At 34.1% G+C, this 11,512-nt stretch overlaps 1 protein-coding gene across 6 annotated transcripts in view; it reads left to right on the top strand.

Moving 5' to 3' along the window:
* The first annotated feature begins 5,053 nt into the window (after positions 1-5,053).
* LOC128861629 (uncharacterized) overlaps positions 5,054-11,512 on the top strand; it is a 162,045-nt gene continuing 155,586 nt past the window's right edge. For 2 of the 6 annotated variants that reach the window (XM_054099906.1, XM_054099909.1), the window contains exon 1: positions 5,054-5,678. The gene's annotated coding sequence lies outside the window, so the exon portion shown is untranslated. Of the gene's footprint in view, positions 6,044-8,966; positions 9,457-11,512 lie in introns of those variants that run through there. The other 4 variants (XM_054099908.1, XM_054099907.1, XM_054099910.1 and 1 more) reach the window with 3 other exon arrangements.

The raw sequence follows: 11,512 nt of genomic DNA, 5'->3' as shown, positions 1-11,512 counted from the left end.
CGGAATATTTATATTGTTTGCAAATCGCGTCGTACGTCAATCGTATTCAGCACTTGTAAAATAGACAGCTGCAGTACACAAACACATGGTGAAAAGATTTTTAGAGGTGTACTACCTAGCAAACCGTTATTCGGCTCTGAGCGAATTTGACAAATATGCCGACGTCATTCGTTTTGTGTTTCACAAAATTTAACTTTAGCTTAGTTTCACACAATTTAGCTTTAGCTTAGTGAAACACAAAACGAATGACGTAGAATCCAAAGTTCCCCTCAAACAACTTTTTTTCACCATACCTAACGAGCAAACCTGGTATCTATCATCCCTTATAAAAACAACAATGATCTGTCCAGCAAAGGCCAAAATAAAGAACTCCACCACTCAAAATCGTTTTTTCTTTTTTTCATATTGAAATCGAAATTGAAATTTGAAAAGGTCGAGCCAAGGAGCACCAGAGATTTGGTGGCTCTTAAAACACTCAGGCTAAAGAGCCCATTGTATTTAAAGCTCTGGAAAGGGGGTAGATAGTCAAGGAGGGAAGGAGAAAAGTATCAGAGAAAGAGATAGGAAAGAATAGAGACAGAGATAGAGATAGTTAGTCCTGTGAGAATTTTCCAGATTCTTGGGCAAATCTGTAAATATCTCCCAGTTTTAGAGAACGAATATTACTCATTCTCACAACATCGGTACCCAATACTCGTAGCCTGGCTCTAGCAAAGGCAGGACACTCACAGAGAAAGTGCTCGGTGCTATCCGCCTCCTCCAAGCACGACAGGCACGACAGGGTCCTCAATGATTCCAATAGTGGTCATATGCTGACCCCATGGGTTGTGTCCGGTAATGATGCCGACCATCAACCGAACGTCTTTCCTTCTAAGTTTTAGTAGAAAGTTTGACAGTTTTCTGTTCGGACTTGTCACAAAACAATTTGCAGTTCCGCAGCATATAGTAAAAAAATTATTCAAAAACAAAATTGGATGATTAATTACAACAGTTAATTAAACTATTTTTGAATCCTTACTCTCGAGTATGAGTATACATATGTACATACGATAAGCAATTTAGATGTCTTTTAAATAATATGTAAATATTTTACTTGATTCAAAAATGTCAGTTTAAGTACAAACTCTTAAATTAAAAATTTTGAATTAAAAAAAATTAATTGATTTAAAAATATGCAATGCTTTTAGTGTTTTCGTTCGTGCTTTTTGGAACTTAAAACTTGGCAGCGCAGATAATGCTTTGAAATATTTAAGCGATTTACAAGGGCGTCGTTGGTGCCGTATTGACGTATGTATATCATAAATCTTAAGCTGCCGAGAATGCATTTAAAGGGTTCACAAATCACGGTGGAAGTCATATTATGAATAAAAATTAGTCGCTTTTAGTTTCGGGTTCTCTAAGCATTAATTTAACAAATACAAACTATAGGATATAGGGCAATGCGACACTTAGGAAACTTGTGAATTGCCTAATTGTTCTTGGGTGTTTAGTTTCAAAAAGAAAAACCCATAGATCCCACCAGTTTCGCGGTTTCCACTCATACTCTTTTAAACTTATCTTTCAGATCTTCCGCCTTGGCTGGCCATATTTGTTATTTTTATATTTTTCATTAGCTCTGGACACCTCTAGTGCTAGTTTTGTTACATTAAGCTTATAGGTTTAGTTTGCACTTAATGCATTTAAAAATTACAGAGCCCTTTTTAGTACCTTCAAGCGAAAGTTTTTGATGCATGTTCATATGTTTACAAGTCACTAGTTTAAAATTTTTTGCATTTTGCACAATTCTTCAATTCATCGAAACCATTTTTGGCACTCAACTTTTTTATATTGCTTATATGATGTTTTTAATTTTTTGTGTACATTTTTTATTCAAATTAACTATAATTTTTTTTAAATCACATATGAATTTGGGTAGTAGTATTAGTATTATTGAAGTGAAACTTCTTAGGCGTCGATGGTCGAGCGAGGATGGAGAGTAAAATTTCAACACAACGTTTTGGGCATTTTCGTTCCGCGAGAGAGAAAAAAGATATAACGTAGAGGAAAAGGAGAGGTAGAGCTATACCTTATATACATATGTATATCTTAGATACACTTTAGGCTATTTTTCCTGAGTTATTCCTTGTGGTTGCTAATTTCTAGTGAGAAGTAACGCTGCCTACTTTTTGGCGCTTGTTTGTTGGTGCAAACTTGTAGGAAATATATTTTGGTGCTTCGGTCCTGGAATCGCTGCGTTTGTGCGGGTGATAAACGCTCGAAGTAGTGCGCGTTGGTGCCACGGATTGTGTCCGGCGTTTTCCTACATCGGTCGACCCTTCTCCGTTTTTTGTAAATTTTGTCTATTTGTATTCTCTGCAAATGTTGTGAATTTATTTAGATATGTATTCTTTCTCTCTCTCTCTCTCATTCTCTCTCGGGGCGCTCCCTCTTTCTTTGTCTGCCTTGAAAGTTTCACTTCTTTCTTTCTATTATTTGAGATTATTTTATTCCTTTTAATTTCCATAGTTCAATGTATGCTCAGTTTCATGACTAACTGTGTATTGAAAAAAAACTTTCAATCGCTTACTAATTTTAAAATAACATAGGCGTAAATACTATTTAGTCTGTATTTGAACAGGTGGACAAAATAATTGCACGATTATTATTATTTGCTATTGCGCCGGCTAGGTACAAAGTGCCGATACAAATAAATTCTGTTGGGGTCGATTTGTAGCTTTTAACTTTATCTGCGGCCAATTGAGCGAGTCGTCAGATGTCGTGAATTCTTCATACAGGCTTCGTCTCCATGTTCCTTTCGGACGCCCTCTTCGGTGAGAGCCTTGAGAATTCTAGTCTAGGGCCATTCTGCTGATGTCAGTCGCAAGTTTACTTTTATTCGCTTCGAGGCAGGAGCTCGTCATTAGATATCCAGTTATCTGGCCACCATATGCGTCGTATGGCTCTTAAACAGCGGTTTATAACAGTTTGGTTTTTTTGTTGTCTGTGCATCAGTATCTACAGACTTCACATTCGAGTTGAAAATCCTTAGCTTTGTTCTGGTGGTAAGCTGCTCTCTTTATAGCGACTTTGAACACGCTGTAGATATCAGCGGTTATTTGACATCTGTATTTTTGTTATTGAAAGCATATTTCTTACTTTCGCTTGACTGCGCCTATTTAAATATTTTCCATAATATAAAGTGAGAGCATAACTTATAATAGGTTCACATATATGTAAGTAGATAAGTAGATGATCTACTTTCCGTAATTAAAGCGAGATTTCCCATACAAAATTTCTCTCCCAAAATCTGAGATTATGAAATAATTCTAGACAATAACCATACTTTTTGACATACAACTTTATGTTTTCTGTGTTATCGATAATTATTATTAGAAATGTAAAGAAATACGGCAAAGTAAAAACTAAATAAAATGGATGCCGGTAAAGAAAACAGGTTTGTAGGCATAATCCTAATACAATTTTTGTTAGGTATTATTAAATATGCATTCATGTAACAGAAAAAAGCGTGTGTCCCTAAATGCTTTGTCCTCTTATTACTTATTATAAAATGTAATACAAAATGTCCCATGCGCATTGCTGCCATAATTTTTTGCCACCTCAGTAAACGTCGTTTACGGATTTGCTCCAACTGTTTATTATTAGCAACCAATTGCGCAATTAAGTTAGTTATTCCTTCTCCTTGTATGTTCTTCATATCGTTAATAATAATTAAAGAAACCAAAAACACGGAAATATTCCACCAAAATTTTTAATTGTTTATAACTTTTATTTTAAGGGGACAGATATTAGTATTTCTTATATTATAGATCGTCAACCGTGGCTACTCTATTCTTTGCGTTCGAGCGCTGGGAGAGTTAGTTACCTATAGTTACGTTGCCGACTTTAGACCCGTTTTTCTCAAAACTACAATATATTTTTCGAATTGTCGTACACGATAACTCGTAAAGTTATTGATCGATCTCCATGAAATTTTGCACACATCTTTTTTATGATATTACTTTCTATGCGAATTTTTTCGAAGCAAATATAGTAGGAAAATTCGCCCCAAAATTCATTTTTTTAAGCATTTTATTCCGCCATTATTTTTCTCCATTTTTTTTAATATATATAGAAATTATGACATTAATAAACAAAAAAATTTTTGGTTTTTTGTATTCATTGCCGATGCTACAATGGCCGCCGATTGAGAAGCCCCGCTGCAACCTTCCTGGAAGAATTGAGTGTACAGTCGCCATTTTAAATGATTAAAATGAAAAATAAAATTTACATTCTTTTATTGTATAAATAAACTGTATGATAATTTTGAAAAAAAATATATTGACTTCTTCACTTGAAATAATATTAATGAAAATCAGGGAAAATATGGCCTTTTACAGGTATCTGTCCCCTTAACTTGCATTTTAGGATTTAATGCCGTATTTAAATAGGTACAAATTCCTAGTCGACATATGATAAATATATATGTACATATGTAGATAGTGTTGCGCTGCTTATATTTGTGGCTGAATTTCGCATTTTTAACTTAACTGTTCAGTTGCATGGGTTACATTTTAAAAATTATCAGAAGCTAACAGAAATATTTAACCAGGTGGCAAGACACAATAAAGGGGTAGCAGCAATAAGGTTGCAATTTTGATTTTATTTTATTTATTTGCTATTTAAATTATCAAATTTTGTTTTAGTTTATCGAAACTGCCAATCTTTGTTTATAGATTTTAACGTCCTAGAGAGCAAAAGCAAAAACAAAATACATTGCTCTTGTTGTTTTGCTCTACTACTGCTACCTGCTCAGTGTGCGTTGGTAGGTACTAATAATACGCCTTCCTATTTTAAATCCCTGTACAACCTTGCACATTTGTATCTGATAGCTGACAAGTTTATTTTTATTGCTTCCATTTGCAAACGCATCCAAGCAACTGACAGATATCTACAGATACATTTCTGTCCGTCTATCGGCCCCAAAAAACAATGCGAATGTCAACCACAAAACATAGCAAACGAATAACAATCGGGTTTCGGAAAATATTCCGCTGCTGCTTTTTGCTTTTGAATGCTTCAATTCATTTGCAACTGTCGTGACGTACGGACGTAAAATACATTCACGGAAACGGATGCGCGTACTAATACATACTGAATTTATAATTTTTTTCTTTCTCACTGAAAGAAAGAAAATATTTTAGACACACTTTAGGTTTTCTCCCAAAGAATAGTACTAAAAGTTGTTAACAAATTTCAATTTGAAAAACCACGTAGTTTTTCATAAAAGAAAAGTGAATTGTTTTTTTTTCGTGTTTTTGCATGTGTGCGTGAAAAGTGTTTGGTGATTCAGAGAAAAGTAGACTTTGCAAAGTGCAAAATACGTAGGAGCGAAAAAAGTGGAAGTCGCGCCGCAGTGGTAGAAGTTGCAGAAGAGGATGCAAAAAATCGAATTGTAGCGAAACGAAACGAGTGTAGTGCTAAATAGAAAAGAAAAACATGCAAATGTATGTATGTACACAGGTACGTACATTTGTAGAAGTTAAAACGTAAACGAGCAAACCAGTTTTATAAAAAACGAACTGATTTCCAAGCTAAACTGACTAAATAATTTTTACAAAAGCAAATACAACCAACTATACAACAAACAAATCGGTCAACCAACTCCACTTGGCGGTGCTGCAATTCATTCAATTCAAATGGTAAATGAAAGTGCAATTCTAGTGAAGTGAAACTCCAAAGAGAAATGGAAAAATTAATTCGCATTTTATTCATATGGTTGGGCATACGTACGCACATGTGTGGTGTGTTTTTGTTAATACCGTATTAGTAAGGACTAATCGATATTGCGGTCGTTTGAAACTCCAATTTAAGATCTTGCATGCACAAATACATGCATACATATGTTATTATATTTCGTATTAAAAATCGTGTAAATTATGTAAAACTCTTTTAACAAACTTTTCACATATGCTAACAAACATGCATACATAAAATGCCCATAATAATAAAATCCTTGATACATAAAACTGAAAATATTCCCATGATTGTTGTTGTGGTAGAAAGCGTGAGTATACATAAATTTATTTGAGACCTGCAAGAGAGTGAGTGGGCGAGGGGGTGCTTGTGGAGGATATTGGTTGGAGAATGTAGAATTATTGTTGGGATGCGCAATGACTTCTCATATGCGCGTGTGTGTGTGTGTAATTTATGATTTGTCTGATGTACATAGATTGGCGGAAAAAAACATTATTAGAAATGCGCAATTCTTCCCGCAGCCAGGTTAGTTAATAAGTTCATAAGGAAGGGGTAAACGAGCGTCAATTTACAAAAAACAAAACACTACCGCAAGTCCATAAGTAAATGTACATATATAAGTAGCATATGAGCAGATGAAGTCACGATCAAGAAGTTCGAAATGGATATAAAATACACTTAAGTACAAAATAAAAGATATGCGGTATTTTAACCAGTTTTGACTATTTTTCTCTTGTTTTTTTAGTTTTCAATAATGAAAGTATGGAACATTCTACAATAATTATCATACAAATCAATGTCTCACACTTTGTATAAGATTTACACTAATTCGACACATTTTCATGACAATTTCGGACTATTGAATTACAATAGATTAAAAAAAAATTGGGTACGAAGTTTTACAGCTGATTAAATTTTAATGCAAGTATGAAGTAGCTCAAAATCGCGCGATTTTTATTCCAAATTTTCAGTATTTGTAAAAATATTTGTTTTTGTAATATATATGTATATTTGAAATAAAAAAAAGCACCGCAGGCGAAAATTTGGACTAAAAATCGCGCGATTTTTATTCCAAATTTTCAGTATTTGTAAAAATATTTGTTTTTGTAATATATAATAGGACTATGAATAAGTTCGTGCGGTTTTTTTCGAAATTTGAAACTTTATTGACGTAAAATGGTTACAAATTTAATATTCAAAATATTGTCCATCGCTTACTACTACTTTTTCCCATCTTTCTGGCAATTCACGGATTCCCTTTGTGAAAAATTCGGTCGGTTTTGCCGCAATCCACGAATCGATCCATTTTTTGACTTCATCGTAATTACGGAAGTGCTGGTCAGCCAGGCCATGTTGCATCGATCGGAAGAGATAGTAATCGGATGGCGCAAGGTCTGGACTATACGGCGGGTGGGGTAGGACATCCCATTTGAGCGTTTCTAAGTATGTTTTGACCACTTGTGCAACATGTGGCCGAGCATTGTCATGTTGCAAAATAACTTTGTCGTGTCTATCGGCGTATTGCGGCCGTTTTTCTCGCAGTGCTCGGCTCAAACGCATCAATTGTCGTCGGTAGACATCCCCCGTAATCGTTTCATTCGGTTTCAGTAGCTCATAATACACAACACCCAGCTGGTCCCACCAGATACACAGCATAACCTTCAGGCCATGAATATTCTGCGCCGACGTCGATGTTGAAGCATGGCCAGGGTATCCATACGTTGCCCGACGTTTTGGATTGTCGTAATGGACCCACTTTTCATCGCCAGTCACAATTCGATGCAAAAAACCCTTTCTTTTGTGCCGTTGAAGCAGTTGTTCGCATGCCATAAAACGGCGTTCAACGTCTCTTGGCTTCAATTCATACGGCACCCAATGGCCTACCTTTCGGATCATTCCCATGGCTTTTAAACGTTTGGAAATGGTTGATTGATCAACTCCCAAAGTTTTTGCAACCTCTTCTTGCGTTTGAGCCGGATCTTGATCGAGCAATTCCTCCAATTCGGTATCCATGAAATTTGGCGGCGCACCCTCGCGTTCTTCGTCTTCCAAGCCAAAATCACCACTTTTAAAGCGTGCAAACCACTTCTGGCACGTTCGCTCAGATAGAGCATGCTCACCATAAACCTCCACCAAGATACGATGACTTTCGGCTGCTTTTTTCTTCATATTAAAATAATGAAGAAGAATTCCCCGCAAAAACACATTATTTGGCACGAAATTCGACATTTTCAAGTGTGGTAAAAATATTGTTGTTTACGCTTCAAATAAAAAACTTATACTGACGTTTGTGCCTTACGACAGTAGCTCTCCAATGAATGTTTGGAAATGTGGATCGATGGAATAATAATCAAGTTACGCCATCTGTTGTAAAACCGCACGAACTTATTCATAGTCCTATTATGTATATTTGAAATCAAAAAAAACGCCGCAGGCGAAAATTTTGACTAAAAATCGCGCGATTTTTATTCCAAATTTTCAGTATTTGTAAAAATATTTGTTTTTGTAATATATATGTATATTTGAAATCAAAAAAGCGCCCCTATAAATAATAAAAATAATAATGAAAGAATTGTTCCCTTTTGGTTGACTGGGTTTTTCTTATTTCGCTTTGTTCTTCTCTCTCTCATCGTTCGTTTGACAGTTCGCTCCTCAAATTTATTCTGCACGGTATTACAAACGGTTAGAAGAACATTTGTAATAATAGAATTTTAATTGAATTTGGACTATTATTTAGTAAAAATAGCTTTAAATCGAATGTTAATGTAATAAAGAATCTTTGTAAGTGATTTTGTTACTTTTCTGTGTTTGTATTTAAGTGAAATAAGCCTCTGTAATGGGGCATTTTTTCAAGCTTATGAAAAAAAGATGCATTTTTAACGTTAAATATTGCTATTAATTCTTAATTTTAATTTATAAAAAGAATATAAATCAAAAGGCTGATATAGTGACTACATTTGCGTGTTATAATTTTTAAATTCGGTCCACGCACTTAGACATTATAACCAAATATATCGTGGTAGAAAAGGAAAGCTCAGCCCAAAATTCTTGTTGATTTTTTATAATTTTTTCCTGTCGATGTTATGCATTTTGTCTATATAAAAAGAAATTTCGTGCATTCCTTACATTAAAAAAAATGAAATTTCGATTAAAGTTTTCCGAATTTTCTTAAATCTTGCACAAACTTTGAGACTTTGATTTATATGGTATTTGTTTTAGAATGAGTTAAAAAAATTAAAGAAAAATAGTAAAAACTGGTAAAAATATCAGTATGCGGTTATTTTGCTCATAAATGGAAAAATATAAGTTTCATATCTGCCGCCACACACCTTTGTGTCTACAAACATATGTTCAAGGACAAACAAAAAAATCTTATTATGAAAAAAAAATCGCTAAAACTACTTTTCTCATTTATGTAAACAGTGAAAAATAATAGGAAAGCGGAAGAAAATTCCATACAGCAGGTGGCTGTGACGGCTTTGTTTTTTCTGTTGTTCTTTGCCGCAAAAAAACAAAAACAAACGTAATTGAGGAGCGGTTGCCACGACCACGAAAGCGGCTACTCGTTAGCTAGCTTCAGCTAGTACGTGTGCAATAGTCGTGATTTTACGTGATTACAAACAACGATTACAAAATGTTATGGTGGGCACGATTTTCTTCACTTGTCGCCCACTTTTGCAGGTTATGTCACTCGACTCCGCAGCGATTACGCGAATGCATCTGGTTAGTAAAATGAATGCGCATCGAGTTGTTTTGCATTAGAATGCAGTAAACTTAATATTTGTAATTAAAAGCACAATATGAAACTGTAGCGGTTAATTAGATATTTAAAATTGAGCTAATCGGCTAGCCTTAGGCAAACAGCAACAAAAAGCGTGCATTAAGAAACTGTATTACCTGCTAGCAGAGAGAGAGCAAATGCTTATAAGGAGGGTGGATATTTGCAACCATGGAAATACAGTAATGAGCAATAAAATAAAGCCATTCATCTTGTTTAATGTTCATGTTTTATATTAAATTTATTGCTTTCATTGTATTATAAATTCCAAAAATTAACAATACTTTATTAATCGTATGAAATATGACTATTCTTCCGTTATTTCTAAAATAAATTGCGCTTTAGTATTTTATAAATAAATAATTAAAAGGCGTATTCAAACAAATAATGAATTCATCTTATTAATATATGTAATTGTAAATGGTACAGTAAATTCAGGCCAAAATTAGAGCCAACCGTGCATTTCATATCGGGTGCAATTTTATTTTTCCTTTTATTAAACCACATCAACGTGAACTTAAACTCAAGTTTTCACGGCTCCGATTCTAAAAATAAGAAATGGTTAGTGATCGTGAACTGTGAACTGTGAGGAACATAAAAAATTTGTTAAGACCTTTTTTAAATAATCCTATTTTCTACAACTTTTCTTTGAAACTGCTATATTTAAAAAGTCATAAGCAACTGTAATAACTGTTATATTTAAAAAGTGCTTCAAAACGCAATAACTTTTTTTTATTGATTTGATAAAAGAAATATATTTAGAGCTGCCTTATAGCGCGTTTTTTAACAAAAATATTGATACATTCATATTTAGCTTTTCTTTATAACTGGAAGTGTTTTAGAATCTCAATGCAAGCATAGCAATAAGTAAAATTTTTTATTCATATGTGTTTTTTTAACATCTATGTGTTTATATAATTTATATAATTTTATTAGACTCCTTTCCACACAACTTATGAGGTGAATACTCAGCGCGCGTTTTTATTTAGACTTGATTCACAGATTACTGATTAAGTGATTATTAAAATATTTGCAAGGTCCAGGTTTTGGCTCAGTTTCTTTAGACAAATCCTGAAAAATCTCTCATGTTTACATATTCTGGATTAGATGAAAAGTTATCAATATTTGATGGTAACATTGAAAGCGGGTCTTCTTCTACAGGGACTCAAAGCTTATTTGATGTAGCCAAAACAAAAAAGAATTATTAAAATATCATATATAAAGTATATGGTATTTCCATTGTATTTATTTAATAACAAAAAATGTTGCTTCATAAAGAAGATATGGCAAATTAAAATAATTCAGTTACAGTTTTGAGGTCACAGCTTAAATGATGCACTAAATTAAAAGTATGCAAAAAAATAAACACATTAATATTTCAATTTTACGATTACGGCTAATACTTAGTGGGGTATGTCTTTTGATTCAGAACAGCTTTTAAGCGGGAATTCATTGATTTTGCAAGTTTTGCTGTATAATCGGAACTAATTTTATTCCATTCTTCCTGTAGTGTCCGTTTCAGATCAGAAGCATTAGAAATATTGTGGTTTCTTATTTTATTTTACAGCACTGACCACAAATTCTCAAAAACGTTGAGATCTGGACTCTATGCAGGTGTCTGTACTGCATGTGAGCAGTTCCAGATAAGCCAAGTTGTTGCAATACCTGACATATGCTTGGGATCCTTGTCTTGGTAGAACCTAAACAAATCCCTAATGCCCGTTTTATCCTCACTTTGTACTAAATTATCTTTTAGCGGATCCAGATACATCTCTTTATTCACGCTTCCTTCGATAAATGTTAAATTTCCGACGCTTGAATAGGACATGCAACCCCATACCATCACACTGTCCCCGCCATGTTTAACTGTAGAGCGTAAATTACATGGTTGAAGCGCGGTGTTTGGCTTTCTTCAAACGCAGGACTTCCCATCAGACCTGAAAAGGTTAAATTTGCTTTCATCCGCAAAAAGAACGGTCTTCCAGAGCGAAATATCTTTGT

Source organism: Anastrepha ludens, chromosome 4 (genome assembly GCF_028408465.1).
Source record: "Anastrepha ludens isolate Willacy chromosome 4, idAnaLude1.1, whole genome shotgun sequence".
NCBI classification, from domain to species: Eukaryota; Metazoa; Arthropoda; class Insecta; order Diptera; family Tephritidae; genus Anastrepha; species Anastrepha ludens.
This window is presented reverse-complemented; position numbering and strand designations above follow the sequence as displayed.